The sequence below is a fragment of the Thalassophryne amazonica genome, chromosome 11, assembly GCF_902500255.1.
Source record: "Thalassophryne amazonica chromosome 11, fThaAma1.1, whole genome shotgun sequence".
Lineage (NCBI taxonomy): Eukaryota > Metazoa > Chordata > Actinopteri > Batrachoidiformes > Batrachoididae > Thalassophryne > Thalassophryne amazonica.
This window is the reverse complement of record NC_047113.1, coordinates 20,495,559-20,516,224: the sequence shown is the minus strand read 5'-3', so window position 1 is coordinate 20,516,224 and position 20,666 is coordinate 20,495,559. Positions and strand designations below refer to the sequence as shown.

At 40.3% G+C, this 20,666-nt stretch overlaps 1 pseudogene; it reads right to left on the bottom strand.

The window, feature by feature from the left end:
- Window positions 1–1,107: 1,107 nt before the first annotated feature.
- On the bottom strand, window positions 1,108–20,360 carry LOC117520554 (annotated as a pseudogene).
- Window positions 20,361–20,666: the final 306 nt, after the last annotated feature.

The window sequence follows — 20,666 nt, the reverse complement described above, 5'->3', positions numbered from 1 at the left end:
CATCAGCTCTATGAATAACGACCTGAACCATTCACACATGAGCCCAACTGGACATGAAGGCAACAAATGGATGTCAAGATGATGAGAGAGGAGTCTGATTGTCTAGATATTGGGGAAAAGGAAAAATGTTGATGTTGCTCCAGATCAACTGCTGTGACCAAAACAAATGGAAAGGGGGGGAAAGGCCACATTTCACCTGGCTGTGGCAGATACTCAGCTACTTTAGAGATGCAGGAATGATGGAATGATAGCGTGGTGGATGGGGCAACGCATGGCACCAGCACGTGCTCACTCCCAGACCTGCAAGTTCATCCATGTAAGGTCTCAAGTTGTAAATATCAGTACAGCTGGGAACAAGTTTGACAAGACCTGAAAAATGGGGTTGTTTCAGCAACTTCACCTCAGTGTCTGTGACAGTTTTGGCTAAAATCTTCAATGCTTTTAGGACTCCTGTTAGCTTACTGAAGTATAAAATGGTCCATTTAATTCAGGGTTGCCCAAGTTCGGTCCTTGAGATCTACCTTCCTGACACTCTCAGTTGTCTCCCTGTCCCCACACACCTGAAGCCAATGAAAGACTCGTTAGCAGGCTTTTAATCAGCCTTTCATTGAATTCAGGTGTGTTGGAGCAGGGGGACAACTAAGAGTTACAGGAAGATAAATCTCGAGGATCGAACTTGGGTACCCCTGCATGTATTGTAAGATACTGGCATTGTTTTGTCCCATTGGCAAGATGAAGTTAGTTCAGTGTTGTTCCTATCTAATAAATACTTAAGTTTACCAAGCGTAATAACCAATGTGTACTCTGTTGCCGACGCTGAAATTCAAGAATCCATCACATGTGAAGCAATGCAATGCAGGATTTCTAGTAGAGAGCATATAGACTGTCATGTACTTTGTTTCACCTTTGGGTTTTAAAGATACTGTAAATTAACTGGCTTGCCTTCAGATACACAACACCGATAGCCATGTGATTACATGTGTGTCTTAAGTTTTTTTATATACTCGTATATGCAGAAAAGAGGACAATTACCTAGTGATAAGAATACTTTAATTTTTTTCCTGTTGTCATTCTGCAAATCGTCTTCTGATTTATAATTGTGTCACAATCCCTTTATGGGTCTTGTTTCAAAGGATGTTAAGACGACAAGACGTGAGGAGCTTCACTGGTTAAAATATTAAGGAATAGACACCAATCACAATAATCATCAAATAATGCATTGACATGAATGTGATTAATTGATTTGAAAGTCTTGGACTTAAAAGATTTATTCTGGGAAAAGGTTCAAAAAGCGTCAGTTCTACCATGAGATGCAAGTCCAACTATTAACCTCGCTGTAACTGCATAATGTAATTTGTGGCCAGATTATGTAATTTACATAACCAAACCCCCTTGATTCCAAAAAAATAAATGGTCTAAAATATTGTCTAAAAGGTGAAATTTATTCAAACCATTCTCATGCATTCAGGATGTTTTGTTATGGGGTGTACAATACTGTTTGTCTTTTAAGTGTCACAATGACGAGTAACAAGTCTAAAAAATATGGTACAAAAGGTACACATGCTTTAGTGAAACAGACATACATTAATAGCAACTTTGCAGTCACTGTTCTTGGCCCAATGCTGTATTCTATTACACCATCTTCAGTCTCAGTAACCCTGCTCGCCACAGTTTGCTCCATGTTACTTCTCAAAGCTGGAAGCGCCAGCAGAAGTGCCCCAGTCTGTCAATGTTTTTATGCAGAACACTGTGAATTGGTGCCACGTATCTCGCCACATCACCATCCCGTGAGAAATCTCTGCAGAACAGCCCTTTCTCTGGGTTAAAGACAAACTTCTGAGGCATAGGGCCATTGCCCCTCACATACTCCCATACAGCCAGCAGCAGCAGCCTCACCTCAAAGGGTGTGAGGTAAGCAAATACCTCATGAACATTGGCAAGCACTGGAGGCAAGAGCTGACCCTCTCCCATGCAGGATACCAGGAGGCAGGAGGCTTGGAGGTGCCACGGTGAATCCACTGCCAAAGTCTCACGGGACGCCTCCCAGTGGGCTAGCAGAGTGGCTAAGAGGCCCCTGAGGACAGCTGAACAGTAGCAAAGTGCTGGCCGCCCTGCTGCCACCACGTGAAGGAGAGGGAAAAGCACAGGATGGGTCTCAAAACAACGCCGAATGTGGATGTCTCGTTCTACAGTGGTACGGGCGTGCTCTTCTGGGGGCCAGGACAGTTCACCGTTGGCCACATCTTGACAGACATTTTCCACGAGTGTGACGGCCACGACTTTGGCCGCCTCTGCATTGATGGATGGAAGCTCTTCTGGATCAGATGGTGGTTGTCGTGAGCCACTGATACAGGTGTTGAGACCAGAGGAGCTGCAGCACTGGACCATCACAGTCAGTAGAGTCTGGATGTTCTGCATGAAAGACATTTTTTTGCTGAATACAGACAAATTCTGCAGCAGTATATCTAACACAAAACTAAAGTATCACATGAATTCTAATATCTGATCATTTTCTGCCCAAATTTAAATGCAGAACTTATTTGAGTCGCCCATCCAAATCAACATTTTCTCATCTCTAAGCAGTTTTATATTAATTAGACCAAAAATCTACTTGAAAATAAAATACCCTATGTGTGTCTGAGCACTCTGGGTGTTCTGTGTGAAATTCTGCTTGAAGAGGGGGTTGGCCTTTTACACAAACTCGGCCAAATATTCAGTTTGTCGGACCACCCAATTAAAAAAAAAAAGTATGATTTCCTCACAAATAAAAAATAAATCACCTGTCTGTTTTTCTTCCTATCCTTTTGCCATTTATTAAATGGGCTGCTTGTCAGCTAATGTCTGGCACAGCAAAAAAAAAAAAAAAAAAAAAAAGATGTGACGTGCACGGTTGGTTTCAATGTTAACCTCATGGACAATCATTTACAGTATTTCACTGAAACATTTTGCAAAGCATTTATATTAAAGCAGAAACCTCTGGCACTCATGGAAGCTTCAAAAGGTCAGACCTGTTTAAATACAAGCAAAACTGCAGTGAAATAATCAGTTTATTGCCTTCTGTGATTCCTATAGATTAAGATTTAAAAAAAAAAAAAAAAATCCATAATTTTCCCATCAGCCTCTCACTGAAAACAGTGGAACATCTGGTCTGTCACTGACTGTCAACATGTGAAGTCAGTTTTCTCCGTGTTCGTGTCCAGAAGTGCTGCGTGTGCTCACTGTCTTCCACTCTCTCCACTCAAAACGGCAAACAATCGTACAGGCAGCAGGATAGATTGGTCTGAACTCCTCTCAATGTTCTGAACATGCAACTAAACTTTCTGACAAATTTTGTGGACATCAGCTGACAAGGAACTAATTCTGCTGGACAGAAAAAGGATTTTTGTCAGACAAAAAGAAACACAAACTGATAGCAGCTCCTTCACTGTGACTGGGACTTGTACAAAACTTGCCACTTTGTCACAGAACACTTCATGTTTCTTCCACGAGTCTTTCACAATAAGAGCACAGGACAAACAGATAACATCATCACAAGTCAAAAACGAAAGAGGAGAAAAACATTGTGAAAACTCATTGTTTTATGCTTTTTACGATATGCTGGGGGTCACAGAATTAATCTATTTCAGGTGGGCATTTACTAAACTTGAAATTAAAAAAAATATTTAATTACAAGTGGGCATTTAACCAACTCTCTTCAAAGAAGGGGGTGGGCTGACGCTTGGCCCTGGGGCCTCAGATGCACGAATAAGGTATATAGAATGTAAAATTAATGAAATGACTGCTAAAAGAAACTTTTATGTCCAAACATATACAGTACTGTTCAGATAATAGTAGTGCTATGTGACTAAAAGATTAATCCAGGTTTTGAGTATATTTCTTATTGTTACATGGGAAACAAGGTATCGATAGATTCAGTAGATTCTCACAAATCCAACAAGACCAAGCATTCATGATATGCACACTCTTAAGGCTATGAAATTGGGCTATTAGTAAAAAAAAAAGTAGAAAAGGGGGTGTTCACAATAATAGTAGCATCTGCTGTTGACGCTACAAACTCAAAACTATTATGTTCAAACTGCTTTTTTAGCAATCCTGTGAATCACTAAACTAGTTAGTTGTATAACCATAGTTTCTCATGATTTCTTCACTTCTGCGAGGCATTAATTTTGTTGGTTTGGAACCAAGATTTTGCTTGGTTACTAGTGTGCTTGGGGTCATTGTCTTGTTGAAACACCCATTTCAAGGGCATGTCCTCTTCAGCATAAGGCAACATGACCTCTTCAAGTATTTTGACATATCTAACTGATCCATGATACCTGGTATGATATATAGGCCCAACACCATAGTAGGAGAAACATGCCCATATCATGATGCTTGCACCACCATGCTTCACTGTCTTCACTGTGAACTGTGGCTTGAATTCAGAGTTTGGGGGTCGTCTCACAAACTGTCTGTGGCCCTTGGACCCAAAAAGAACAATTTTACTCTCATCAGTCCACAAAATATTCCTCCATTTCTCTTTAGGCCAGTTGATGTGTTCTTTGGCAAATTGTAACCTCTTCTGCACATCTTTTATTTAACAGAGGGACTTTGCGGGGGATTCTTGCAAATAAATTAGCTTCACACAGGCATCTTCTAACTGTCACAGCACTTACAGGTAACTCCAGACTGTCTTTGATCATCCTGGAGTTGATCAATGGGTGAGCCTTTGCCATTCTGGTTATTCTTCTATCCATTTTGATGGTTGTTTTCCGTTTTCTTCCACGCATCTCTGTTTTTTGTCCATTTTAAAGCATTGGAGATCATTATAGATGAACAGCCTATAATTTTTTGCACCTGCGTATAAGTTTTCCCTCTCCAATCAACTTTTTAATCAAACTACGCCGTTCTTCTGAACAATGTTGAAGTCTCATTTTCCTCAGGCTTTCAAAGAGAAAAGCATGTTCAACAGATGCTGGCTTCATCCTTAAATAGGGGACCTGATTCACACCTGTTTGTTCCACAAAATTGACAAACTCACTGACTGAATGCCACACTACTATTGTTGTGAACACCCCTTTTCTACTTTTTTTTTAAATAATAGCCCAATTTCATAGCCTTAAGAGTGTGCATATCATGAATGCTTGGTGTTGGATTTGTGAGAATCTACTGAATCTACTGGTACCTTGTTTCCCATGTAACAATAAGCAATATACTCAAAACCTGGATTAATCTTTTTAGTCACATAGCACTACTATTATTCTGAACAATACTGTACCAAACAAAACATACTTCACTATTCTTTGACGTTGGCTGCATGTATTCTTGATGTCACATTGGTATACACTGCAGTCAAGTCGGATTCAGCTTAGTTCTCTAAAACGTGACCATAATTCCCTGTGTGGCAGTCAATTTATGCCACATAGTCTAAAAGCATGAGGCTTGAAATTGTGGTCAAGTTTCAAATTCCAATGTCGCATAACTCACCTGGATTACCCCAGAAGGATCAGGAACAGTTGCAGCAGCACGGCCTTTCAAACCCTTGCCAATTACCCAGCATGGAAGACAGACCACACACTGCCCGAAAAGTTGACAGTGGCTACCGAACCGACTGTTAATATCCAACAGGGAGGCTCCGATGTCAGGGGACAAAGATGATGGGAGCAAAGGGGCACCAGCCATCTCTGTGATTGCCGCTCCAAAAAGGTCAGCGTTCCCTTTATGTAGCGCTTCCTCAACCAGCTGCTGAAGTACCCGCCTTGAGAGTGAGAGGAGAGTATGCTGCAAAACGCGACAGGAGCAGGATCTGAACAGTCACTGCCCTCATCTGCCTGAACCCCATCCCGTGCCATCTTACCCCTTTCTCCTCTCCTCCGCAAAGCCAGAAAGAAATGAGTAACGGCAGCACGTGAGAGCAGCAGCAGATGTGCCGGGGAGGATGTCGTTGGGATAGGGCTCGAGGACAGGAGGCGCACTGCAGCATGAGATACAGCCGGGTCACCATGGAGAAGAAGAGGACCAAAATCATGGAGGTGTCCGGAGACCGCTGAGCCTACCTGAACTGGCCATGGAGGATTGTGCACCTGGTGCTCCTTTTCTTTCCTCATCCTGGCTCTGAATGGCTACAGCCAGATTAAGCAGCAGTTGCCTCAGCTGCCGGGGCCTGAGGGTGTTTGTATGGATCTGGGCCACACAGCGGGCTACAGCAGCAGGAATGAGCGCTGCCATACAAGGAGGACAGCGTGGTGTGAAGCTGCCAGGCCAGAACCAGTTCCTCTGGGTTGCGAGCTTGGGTGAGGAGCTGACACAGGGCCTCGGTGGCTACACTGGGGCCACCATACACGGCGAGCAGGCACAGCAACCTGGCTGCAGCCAGAGGTGACGCTTTCCTCTCCAGTCGCAATGTCTCAGCACACAGCTCACCTACATGCGCCTGAAGCTCCTCCAGAAAGGGGATGATCCTCTTGGGTGCATAGTGATGAGGACTGCTTTCCACTCCATCCGTGCGGTTGTAGACCAGTTTATGGAGATGCAGAAGCAGCATTTGGAGCAGACGGTCACAGCCTTCTCTGACACCTTCATGAGGAGATGGTGTAGGGCCAGAGATGATGACAGAAGCTGGAGTTGCAGTGTCTGCCAAGAAACGGAGGACCTGAGCCCCTCCTGATGGGCTCTGGCTAATAGGTGCACAGCCAGACCTAGGCATGTTATCAAGTTCTTCTCTGGGGAGCCCCTGCAGCAATGCCTGCAGCTGGAGCAGGACAGGAGGACGCAAAAGCTCAACTAACTCTGCAGACACCGCGCCAAAGAGATCAGGGGACATTGCAGCCAGCTGCAGCAAAATGGGACCGAAAGCCCGACGGAGCTGAGGAGAACTCTCCCAGGAGGAGGAGGTGGGAGATAGAGGGCTTGAAGGGCTCAGGCTTTCCGGAACATCCTGAGCAGCTCCTTCCGGATGCTGTCTGAGTGGTGTGCTGCAAGATGACCCAGGATTCCCCCTACTGAACCAATCTTAGGCACTCTGTTGCCTTTATCGCCTCCCATCACCAGGACCCCTTGGTCCTTGCTGCCATGGGAGCAGAAGTCTGAGGCCACAAGCCAGGACGCGACTGATGATAGTCCCAGGGAAAGCAGAGCCAATGTGAGCAACAACCCAGTCGAAATGTGGAGAATGCTGAACAGACGTGTCCAACAGCGCATCCACACAGGCATCGGGGCACCAGGCAACATGGCAGCTAAACACTGGAGTACGTCTCCATGAGGGAACGGGTAGCGGCACATGACATCCAGAGCTGGAGCAGCTCATTGAGGCTGGAGGAGTGGGGTGCAACCCTTCGCCCTGCATGTACTGCTTAGTTGACCCAGTAATTCCACAGCCCAGGTGGACACCAGGGGGGCCCAAGCACGAGGATTGAGGCGGATAAATTCTGACAGCACCCCATGAACCTCCTAGAGAGAAAAAGGGACATATCACTCAAGTATTTCTTTTGAAAGTATTCTCTCTATATAAAATCCTAAATGTATACTAATATCATCTCACCTGTATGATGTCCTCCAGGTTGGAGGTGACCCCGGTCTTAGTTTCACTCTCTGTCTCCAAGTTGTGCAGGAAAGTAGAGACATGATCATCATACACGCCCCTCAGATGCTCCAGCACGGCCTCTCGGCAAGCCGGGACAGAGCGCAGCAGCCGCACAGAACACCGGGCATGTTCTCGAACGCTCAGCTTCCGTCCCTGTACAGTGTCCACACCACTGATGAAAGACTTGATCTCCTGTGCCAGTTCTTGGGTGCTAAATGAAAAGGGTGTACAAGAAGAAATCATTAGAAATGTTTGGAGCTTAGCACTGAAAATGGTGTGTTCCTACCCTGTGTAGGTTTTGTAGAAACTGTTCAATTAAACATCTAGAAGCCATTATATCATTTTAAAAATGCAGGATATTACACCTTTTTTTAAATGACTTGATACAACACATAATCACAATTTTGATTCTCAATAAAACATATGAATCATGCATCAATAATAACCAACAAGTGCTTCACATGGCTACTGTTTATACGTATAGCACATAACATATATTTACTCAATCATTTAGATAATCAATGGAACTTTTATTAAGAACTATTTTCATCATTAACATATTTAAAACATTTATTAAAAATATTTTTGAAAATACAAATTATTCAACATTTGGTGTTGCATCAGGTAGAAATTATTTATTTTCTTAAGTGATTAATGTGTCAGTTATTTTTTTACAACTAATCTACAAATCATTGTCAGAAAATAGTAAATACTGATCATACTTTGTCCTCAAGACACACATAGATGACTTCAAAGTATTTGTTTTCATAGCTAGTAAAAAGCTGTTTTCCTCTAATTTAGACACAGTCTGTATATTTAATTATTTATATGGGACATCACTCATTCAACATTTAAAACATAAATAAACCAGAGTTAAGAATTTTCATCCCTGGCCAGACTATGACTTTTAAGACAATAAATCCCCAGCACAATGGTTTAGTGGTTAGTCCCAAATTCACTTCCCACCTGGTCCTTTCTGTGTGAAGTTTGCATGTTCCCCCCATGTCTGCGTGGGTTCCCTTTGGGTGTTCCGGCTTCCTCCCACTTCCAAAGACATGCGGGTTAGATAAATCGGAAGCTTTAAATCGACCAGGTGTGCATGCAAGTGTGAATGTGTGTTTCCTGTCTCTATATGGCCCTGAGATAACACTGAATCTGCCTCATGCCTATCAATCAATCAATTTTTTTTTATATAGCGCCAAATCACAACAAACAGTTTGCCCCAAGGCGCTTATATTGTAAGGCAAGGCCATACAATAATTATGTAAAACCCCAACGGTCAAAACGACCCCCTGTGAGCAAGCACTTGGCTACAGTGGGAAGGAAAAACTCCCTTTTAACAGGAGAAGAAACCTCCAGCAGAACCAGGCTCAGGGAGGGGCAGTCTTCTGCTGGGACTGGTTGGGGCTGAGGGAAGAGAACCAGGAAAAAGACATGCTGTGGAGGGGAGCAGAGATCGATCACTAATGATTAAATGCAGAGTGGTGCATACAGAGCAAAAAGAGAAAGAAACAGTGCATCATGGGAACCCCCCAGCAGTCTACGTCTATAGCAGCATAACTAAGGGATGGTTCAGGGTCACCTGATCCAGCCCTAACTATAAGCTTTAGCAAAAAGGAAAGTTTTAAGCCTAATCTTAAAAGTAGAGAGGGTGTCTGTCTCCCTGATCTGAATTGGGAGCTGGTTCCACAGGAGAGGAGCCTGAAAGCTGAAGGCTCTGCCTCCCATTCTACTCTTACAAACCCTAGGAACTACAAGTAAGCTGCAGTCTGAGAGCGAAGCGCTCTATTGGGGTGATATGGTACTACGAGGTCCCTAAGATAAGATGGGACCTGATTATTCAAAACCTTATAAGTAAGAAGAAGAATTTTAAATTCTATTCTAGAATTAACAGGAAGCCATGAAGAGAGGCCAATATGGGTTAGATATGCTCTCTCCTTCTAGTCCCCGTCAGTACTCTAGCTGCAGCATTTTGAATTAACTGAAGGCTTTTTAGGGAACTTTTAGGACAACCTGATAATAATGAATTACAATAGTCCAGCCTAGAGGAAATAAATGCATGAATAGTTTTCAGCATCACCTGAGACAAGACCTTTCTGATTTTAGAGATATTGCGTAATGCAAAAAAGCAGTCATACATATTTGTTTAATATGCGCTTATGCATGGACATATCCTGATCAAAAATGACTCCAAGATTTCTCACAGTATTACTAGAGGTCAGGGTAATGCCATCCAGAGTAAGGATCTGGTATACACCATGTTTCTAAGATTTGTGGGGCCAAGTACAATAACTTCAGTTTTATTCTGAGTTTTAAAAGCAGGAAATTAGAGGTCATCCATGTCTTTATGTCTGTAAGACAATCCTGCAGTTTAGCTAATTGGTGTGTGTCCTCTGGCTTCATGGATAGATAAAGCTGGGTATCATCTGCTAACAATGAAAATTTAAGCAATACCGTCTAATAATACTGCCTAAGGGAAGCATGTATAAAGTGAATAAATTGGTCCTAGCACAGAACCTTGTGGAACTCCCATATTAACTTTAGTCTGTGAGGAAGATTCCCCATTTACATGAACAATTGTAATCTATTAGACAAATAGATTCAAACCACCGCAGCGCAGTGCCTTTAATACCTATGGCATGCTCTAATCTCTGTAATAAAATTTTATGGTCAACAGTATCAAAAGCAGCACTGAGGTCTACAGAACAAGCACAGAGATGAGTCCACTGTCCGAGGCCATAAGAAGATCATTGTAACCTGCACTAATGCTGTTTCTGTACTATGATGAATTCTAAAACCTGACTGAAACTCTTCAAATAGACCATTCCTCTGCAGATGATCAGTTAGCTGTTTTACAAACTACCCTTTCAAGAATTTTTGAGAGAAAAGGAAGGTTGGAGATTGGCCTATAATTAGCTAAGATAGCTGGGTCAAGTGATGGCTTTTTAAGTAATGGTTTAATTACTGCCACCTTAAAAGCTTGTGGTACATAGCCAACTAACAAAGATAGATTGATCATATTTAAGATCGAAGCATTAAATAATGGTAGGGCTTCCTTGAGCAGCCTGGTAGGAATGGGGTCTAATAAACATGTTGATGGTTTGGATGAAGTAACTAATGAGAATAACTCAGACAGAACAATCGGAGAGAAAGAGTCTAACCAAATACCGGCATCACTGAAAGCAGCCAAAGATAACGATACGTCTTTGGGATGGTTATGAGTAATTTTTTCTCTAATAGTTAAAATTTTGTTAGCAAAGAAAGTCATGAAGTCATTACTAGTTAAAGTTAATGGAATACTCAGCCTCAATAGAGCTCTGACTCTTTGTCAGCCTGGCTACAGTGCTGAAAAGAAACCTGGGGTTGTTCTTATTTTCTTCAATTAGTGATGAGGTAGAAAGATGTCCTAGCTTTACGGAGGGCTTTTTTATAGAGCAACAGACTCTTTTCCAGGCTAAATGAAGATCTTCTAAATTAGTGAGACGCCATTTCCTCTCCAACTTACGGGTTATCTGCTTTAAGCTACGAGTTTGTGAGTTATACCACGGAGTCAGACACTTCTGATTTAAAGCTCTCTTTTTCAGAGGAGCTACAGCATCCAAAGTTGTCTTCAATGAGGATGTAAAACTATGACGAGATACTCTATCTCCCTTACAGAGTTTAGGTAGCTACTCTGCACTGTGTTGGTATATGGCATTAGAGAACATAAAGAAGGAATCATATCCTTAAACCTAGTTACAGCGCTTTCTGAAAGACTTCTAGTGTAATGAAACTTATTCCCCACTGCTGGGTAGTCCATCAGAGTAAATGTAAATGTTATTAAGAAATGATCAGACAGAAGGGAGTTTTCAGGGAATACTGTTAAGTCTTCTATTTCCATACCATAAGTCAGAACAAGATCTAAATATGATTAAAGTGGTGGGTGGACCTCATTTACTTTTTGAGCAAAGCCAATAGAGTCTAATAATAGATTAAATGCAGTGTTGAGGCTGTCATTCTCAGCATCTGTGTGGATGTTAAAATCGCCCACTATAATTATCTTATCTGAGCTAAGCACTAAGTCAGACAAAAGGTCTGAAAATTCACAGAGAAACTCACAGTAACGACCAGGTGGACGATAGATAATAACAAATAAAACTGTTTTTTGGGACTTCCAATTTGGATGGACAAGACTAAGAGACAAGCTTTCAAATGAATTAAAGCTCTGTCTGGGTTTTGGATTAATTAATAAACTGGAATGGAAGATTGCTGCTAATCCTCCACCCCGGCCCGTGCTACGAGCATTCTGACTGCTGGGATCAGCTCAAACCCCCCCTTTGTTTTTAACTGGTTTGGAAGGTCCTGCGACTTGTACACCAAAAAATAAATAAAAAAAAAACTGCACCATTCAGTACTAATAATAACAATTATTGTAATTATATGACTATTTGTATAGGACTTTTCCAGTAATCAAATAACTAAACAAAATAAACTCCAATAATAAAAGAATAAATGCTGATAATAACAATCAGTGGTGGGCACAGCTAACCAAAAGTTAGCTTCGATAACAGATAATCAATTAGCTGAAAAGTTCACTTTTATAACGCTAAGCCGATAACCCGCCCAAAAACGTATCGGAAGCTACAGCTAACCGATAACTTCCAGTATTGTCTCCAGTACACTTGCAACTACTAACAAACTGATTTTGAGTTTTAACACCACGATCACTTCTAGTAGCATCAAAGGCAACCACAGACCCAAACAATGAGTTCTGTCTTTGAGCGCCCTGTCCAATGCTGGAAGCTCCTGTTTACTACATAACTTCCAGCAGAGAAGCAGTTGAGAGGAACAACAACGCTCAACTCTCTACTCAACAGCAGCGTCGCCGTGAGGCGGTGGTCTTGCAAAATAAAGCAGTGCTGACTTATGGTTTTGAATTATAAATAAAATTAATACCGACAGAATAATTCCATTAATGTCAATTCTGTCATTTGTACATAGTTAAAATATAACATATCTTTTAATGTTAAATAATGCACTAATTCTTAAGTTTTTTAACAAACACAGACAGATGCCAAAGGGATTATGGGTAAAATGCGCCTCTGCTAACACTGATGTAAAAACCAACACGTTAATGTGATGTGTGTGTTGGTGTTTACATATAAATGTGCTTTTGTAAAATATGCCATTTTTTATTTGTAAAAAAAAAAAAAGAAAAAAAAAAGCATTTGCCAAGTTGTAATTAGATAACTGTCTGATATAACCGATGTCAAAATAAATACAGCACTGCCATCTACTGGTGCCCAGACGCTCAGTACTTAGGGCGAATACTGACATGAACAGTACTGGCCAGTAGTTGGCAGTAGAGACTGTGAAAACTTGCCAAAACAAAATCCCAGATGGGTGATTCTCACGAAATCCAGATTTAAAAGGATTCCAACTTCAAAATTTTCAAAAGACATTTGAAGACAAATTTCCAGTTAAGCATCTAAGATTAATGTCTGAACTTACTAAAAACATTATTATTAGACATTGTGTTGGGAATTTTGTATAAAATTACAGGTATTTTAGATATTGAGTGCAGAGAAAAATATCATTACCGCAACATGAAATCACATCAAATATATTTTTACATACTTTTATTTTTGGTTATTTTTAAAGTAGGTTATTAACACTTATGTCAAGATGTATATATGCCTCAGGAAAGATTACGTTGTTATATAATATGAAATTAATAATTTGTCTCATTACCGCAACATACCTAATGATTTATATCATGTTTTTTAGTATATTTCTTTGAAAACTGACAAATATAATGTTTTTTGTTAAAGGGATTAAATAAGTAATCCTATAAATTGTATCAACAGAATTACAAACTAAAAACAATTTTATCATTATTAAATACACTCAACAAAAATATAAACGCAACACTTTTGGTTTTGCTCCCATTTCGTATGAGATGAACTCAAAGATCTAAAACTTTTTCCATATACACAATATCACCATTTCTCTCAAATATTGTTCACAAACCAGTCTAAATCTGTGATAGTGAGCACTTCTCCTTTGCTGAGATAATCCATCCCACCTCACAGGTGTGCCATATAAAGATGCTGATTAGACACCATGATTAGTGCACAGGTGTGCCTTAGACTGCCCACAATAAAAGGCCACTCTGAAAGGTGCAGTTTTATCACACAGCACAATGCCACAGATGTCGCAAGATTTGAGGGAGCGTGCAATTGGCATGCTGACAGCAGGAATGTCAACCAGAGCTGTTGCTCGTGTATTGAATGTTCATTTCTCTACCATAAGCCGTCTCCAAAAGCGTTTCAGAGAATTTGGCAGTACATCCAACCAGCCTCAAAACCGCAGACCACATGTAACCACACCAGCCCAGGACCTCCACATCCAGCATGTTCACCTCCAAGATCGTCTGAGAACAGCCACTCGAACAGCTGCTGAAACAATCGGTTTGCATAACCAAAGAATTTCTGCACAAACTGTCAGAAACCGTCTCAGGGAAGCTCATCTGCATGCTCGTCGTCCTCATCAGGGTCTCGACCTGACTCCAGTTCGTCGTCGTAACCGACTTGAGTGGGCAAATGTTCACATTCGCTGGCGTTTGGCACGTTGAAGAGGTGTTCTCTTCATGGATGAATCCCGGGTTCACACTGTTCAGGGCAGATGGCAGACAGCGTGTGTGGCGTTGTGTGGGTGAGCGGTTTTCTGATGTCAATGTTGTGGATCGAGTGGCTCATGGTGGCGGTGGGGTTATGGTATGGGCAGGCGTCTGGTATGGACAAAGAACACAGGTGCATTTTATTGATGGCATTTTGAATGCACAGAGATACCGTGAGGAGATCCTGAGGTCCATTGTTGTGCCATACATCTAAGAACATCACCTCATGTTGCAGCAGGATAATGCATGGCCCCATGTTGCAAGGATCTGTACACAATTCTTGGAAGCTGGAAATGTCCCATTTCTTGCATGGCCGGCATACTCACCGGACATGTCACCCATTGAGCATGTTTGGGATGCTCTGGACCGGCGTATACAACAGTGTGTACCTGTTCCTGCCAATATCCAGCAACTTTGCACAGCCATTGAAGAGGAGTGGACCAACATTCCACAATTGACAACCTGATCAACTCTATGCGAAGGAGATGTGTTGCACTGCATGAGGCAAATGGTGGTCACACCAGATACTGACTGGTATCCCCCCCACCAATAAAACAAAACTGCACCTTTCAGAGTGGCCTTTTATTGTGGACAGTCTAAGGCACACCTGTGCACTAATCATGGTGTCTAATCAGCATCTTGATATGGCACACCTGTGAGGTGGGATGGATTATCTCAGCAAAGGAGAAGTGCTCACCATCACAGATTTAGACTGGTTTTGTGAACAATATTTGAGGGAAATGGTGATATTGTGTATGTGGAAAAAGTTTTAGATCTTTGAGTTCATCTCATACAAAATGGGAGCAAAACCAAAAGTGTTGCGTTTATATTTTTGTTGAGTGTAATTTGCAAATAAACACATATTGCAGTAATGACAACAGTGTTTCGGAAATTAAGTTCACTGTTTCGGAAATGAGACTCAGTGCAACACATTCATAGATCAGCAGTGATTCATATTTAACACACAATGTCACTATTTATAGAATATACTTTTATAAACAAAAACATTTCCATTCAATTAATTTCATTCATTCAATTCATTTAGTTGTATGTTCAATTATGAGCCACTTGTACAACATACAATGAGTCAGTCACACAACATACAACAATTAAGTAAAAACAGTAAGTAAACAAGTAATTGCAGTGTATCACAAACACAAAACATTCAGTGTAAAATAGAACAGTAATGAATCTTAACCCATTTTTTATTTAGAACTATAGATTTAATGGAATAGTAGACCAATTCATTTATGTACGCCTTTTGTGCTTTGCCCATATATCAGGCAAAACACAGAAATTGCAGGCAGAGGAGGTGACAGGAAGTGGTTCCAGAAATATGTCCCTAATGTCTCGACTGTAGTACCAGACCCTTTCTCCCTCCAAAGGGAGTCTATCAATCTAGCACTAGATAACAATGGGATGTAGAGGGCTATGTAAGTAGGCAAAGATGTTTTTGTGAGAATGTCCTAAAAGGGAAATTAACTTATTTATTAACTTATCAAACTTATTATTTATAGTAATATTTAACTTAACCTTTGACTTACTTGATGTAGTTTCATGGTTTTTGGAACTGCTTTAATTTGTGGAGGAACCAATTCATTGCTCTCCTTAATTTTTTCCTCTAACACCTTGTAGAGAGTCACAGATGAACTTGTAGTTGGTCAAATAGAGAATCAGCATCTGGAATGCTGGTTCCATATGAGACGATTCTATCTGCCAAGTTTTTTAAGGCCTCACCAACACCGTCTGGTGCACCTTTTCCATGTGATGCCTCTGTGAAATTCCATGTTATCCACTGAAACCCATGCATGAACGGCACAGTGGAGGCCAGATAGAACGAAGTCTTGTTTCTATTGACCACTGCTGGAGAGTTTGTAAAAACTATATATATATATATATATATATATATATATATATATATATATATATATCAGTTACAAACTCTCCAGCAGTGGTCACTAGTGTTCCCTTTTACTTTTTTATTAAGCGTTTTAGACAAATATCATGTTATATCAGAAATACACACAAGTTTATACATGTATACATCTATTTCTCGTTACCGAAACAGTGAATCTCTGTACCGCAACCTGTCCTCAAGTGTTACGGTGTATGATAATGCTGTTGCGGAGTATGAGTGGCCTTGAACTTTCCTGCCCTCTTTCAAGGCACTATGAGCCCTAGCTAAACTTTACCTAGCTGTTTATATTTAGACCATGATGAGGTAAATATTAATCAAGAATTTTTAAAATTTTAAATGTTCAAAACTTTGTGTATCGGTAATGAGACATGAAAACTCGTGTAGGCACTCTAACAAATGAACTTTCAAATTTTATCTGGGGAGAAACAAAATGAGGTGCTTACCTGGTGGCCATCTTGGGTGTCACTGGAAATTATGTCCCCCCACTCAGAATTCCTTGATTATAAAAGTTCCTTGTGGACTTAAATGATGATTAAAAATTGTTGCGGAGGATGAGAAAACTGGTGGTGGGCAAAGTTCTTTTCCTTAAAATTTCACTTTTTTTTAACAAATGAATACCAATACATGTTTAGTTACTGTAACTGTAGTATAACATACACTGAAAGTTTATCATGTTTATTTTTATTAAGTATTAAAATTAGTATTTCGAAGAACCTAAATTCGGTAATGGACTTGTTGCGGTAATGAGAATTATACTATTAAATGTGAAAAAAAAAAAAAACATTTTAATGATGTTCACTTTAAATCATGTGCAACATAGCCTATAATGATATGTTTATAACTGTATCCTTATAATTGTGATAGCATTTACTTTGTCAAAATGCAGCATGCCACCTAGTAAGTCTGTTTTCATGAGAATCACCCAGATAATCCGTGCCTTCTAAGTTTAAGATGCATGGAATTTAATAAACGCAAACTGAATTTCAGACATCTTATATATATTACTCTGGAACAAAGACGACAGACAGACAGACAGACATAAGCAAGACGTTAAAGAGCAAACAGGAATCGATTGCAATGATTCCAACTGAAAATAATGGAGAAGCAACCTGGGCTTTGTCTGGCATTTTTACATAACACAAACACAATAACAACATCTATAAACCCAGAGAAAATATTCACGATAGTTTTAGGCACAATATACAAAGAGTTTAATGCTGTTGTCCGTGTGGAGCCTGATCAGTGCCTCAAATCCATTTCTTCTGTCGTGAATTTATTGAGATTACCCATAATGCACTGGGCACAGCATGTCCATACTAAAACCTTCAAAATTGGTGCATTACTTTAAAACTAAAACATATATCTGATATATTCACTTTATAAAACTTCAGAAGTGAAGTTAATTTAAATAACTTGTCCGAAATTGGTTTGGTTAAAATTTCAACTATAAGTTAAAACTGTGTGCCTCTGGATGACTTGGGTGATATTGCCAGCATGTCAGTATGGGGTCAAAAGAAATGAGCTTTTTTCTTTTCTATGGCCACCTCTCCTTTGCTTGCAGAAGATAGAACTAGAACCAGCTCTCCTCTGTTTATAGAGGATAGAACTGCACATCTACAACAAAACATTTAACAGGTAGGTACTCAACTGATTTTAGACTTCATAAATGTTTGTAACTGTTACGCTTTGTTTACCACGTCTGCAAAAAATGCTAGCGGTCTAAAACTATCAAACCAAAACTTATCGGAACATAACTGGTCCGATGATGGTTTTCAAAGTTATCTGCAAAGATAATCCGATAATGAAAACATTATCTTCGATAATTAGCGGTTAGCGGATTAGTGGAACTGTGCCCACCACTGATAACAATTACATGATAACAATACAAAATCCAAAATTAAAGACCTAATAATTCAGAAAAAAGGTGTGACTTATACTCTTGTGACTTATAGATTCTTGAAGAGGTTTTCCTCTTCAAGACGCATTTAGATTATTTACACATATGGAAATATGTGTATGAAAATATGGGTAGTTATCGCCGCAAATGTTTGTTACTCATGAAGTTTAACATTCACATGCTCATCAAAAATTCATTAGCTTGTGTTTTACTTTCTACCACATTTATTCTTGGAAATAAATTCACTAATTTAGAACTTAGATATATGACATACACAGATGCAATGATATACCCACTTCATAAACTAATGTAATTGTCCGCAGACACCACAGAATACTTTGGACAAGTTGGGTGTGCCATTTCTTGACACTGTAATTCTGAAAATTAGAATTTTTAAACATTTATTCATCAATATCATTGATAAACAGCAAAATAACCATAAACCTGTTAGAAATTTGATCAATGGAGTTATATTCTGATGAAATGTTATGGAAATGTATTATGTAACAGAAAAAGGGCGATGTTGGTTACAAAGATGTCTCCTGTGCTCCAGTCGCTGGAATGCTTCTGAAATTATATTTAGGATACCATTATTTGTGAACATTAAAAGGAAATTCGTCATAATATCTCTGGAATATTCAAAGTATCTGATAAAGATGCAAAATTTATCATCTGCAAAACCTTTACAGACTTCACCTGAAAACAAGCATAATATTTCATCAAGGCCGTGGCTACGGGTATAGACCTGTATCTACAGAGACCGTTCTAAAGATACGGAGAGTGTCTTACCGACCAATCAGAATGCGCAAATATGTCTGTACCCGTAACATATGCGGCTAAAGGTCCGGCAAGACTTCAAAACTCATCCGTACATTGTCCGTATCTTCAGTGAACACCATTCTAAAGACACGTAAGGCGTCTTGCCAACCAATCAGAATGCACAAATATGTCCGTACCCGTACCATATGCGGCTAAAGGTCCGGCAAGGCTTCAAAACTCACCCGTACATTGTCCGTATCTTCAGTGAACACCGTTCTAAAGACACGTAGGGCGTCTTATCGACAACCAGAATGCGCAAATATGTCCGTACCCATACCATATGCGGCTAAAGGTCTGGCAAGGCTTCAAAACTCACCCGTACATTGTCCGTATCTTCAGTGAACACCGTTCTAAAGACACGTAGGGTGTCTTACCGACCAATCAGAATGCGCAAATATGTCCGTACCCATACCATATGCGGCTAAAGGTCCGGCAAGGCTTCAAAACTCACCCATACATTGCCCGTATCTTCAGTGAACCTCGGTCCGTACCTTTAGCAGTTCCGCAGAAGATATGGATGAACGTACCCGTATCCACTTTGTTTCATCAAATTGATTTGACAAAGGATATCAACACGCAGTTACTGGGTCAGGAGGTTTGAGGCATAAACTGGTATACCAAATATTGTTCAATATCAAAACTGTTTGGGATCATTTTGAAAAAGCTGACACACACACACACATATCTATATATATCTCTCTATATAGAGAGAGAGAGATATACACACTTGGTACACCTGGTTGTAGTAAAGGCGACTACTCAACTCCAAGCTTTGTGTTGACTTTGCGTCTTCTGTCAGATATATTGTGAGAAATTTAGTCATTTAGTACATTTTATACTGTAGTTCAGCAGTAAACACCAACAGCCATTATTAAAAGAAAAAAGTAACATACAAACATCTGTACGGGGTCAGCATTGCGAAAGCAGCTGTATTGAATAGACAGGAAACATTAGGTGATTAGGTTACTGGGTGTTTTGAGAGGTAAAAAAGATGTGTAAGTGCTGTTTTGACTGACCTCAGAGTGTTGTGCGCCGCTTTCAGCGAACTCCCGTCAAACAGCACAGACATCGCGTCTTCTTTCAACATTAAACCGTCACATGAAGCCCGTCTATCGGCTGCGTCTTTGACCTCAACAAATTATCACCTCTCAGTGTTATTTTTACAACGTCTCAGGGCAACTTATACCATACGAGTGGAATATTTTATATTAAATCTCTGAACAAAATATCGATAGGGCGCTACTCATCCGGACATTCAATCTTCTTCGTCGGAACCATAATGGGCAGGCGGCGTCACTAGCGACATCTAGTGGTAGTGACTTGTCGGTGTGAAATATTTTGGCATAAAGCCTGTGCGTATGTCTATAATTTATAGTATTGTATATTTTAAATTAATACCGATATATCTTTTCAATAAATATGGATGCTAGTTGTCGTAGGCCTACCTTGTCCAGTTACTCCAGTAGCAGCAGGAGCAGCTGCATTAAGTGTCGTCTCAGGGTCTCAGCATTGATGTTGTTATTAAAGGCCACTTCTTGAGTACAGATCAGACACTTGACCTTTCTTGGGGCAATAAGGTCAATGTGCTTCCACACATAAGCTCTTGCTTTTTAGGTGACCCTGCCTCTATTCTCCCCATCCTCTGCTTTCCTCGCACTCTCAAACACTCACTATAAAGACTATCACTCACTTTCTAATGTTCTCATATTCAGTTTACACTTATCTACTAACTAACCTATTAATCTTTTTTCTGTTTGTGTGCTTAATATATGTAAGTATATATGTGTATATCAGGATGTATAGTGTCTGGTTT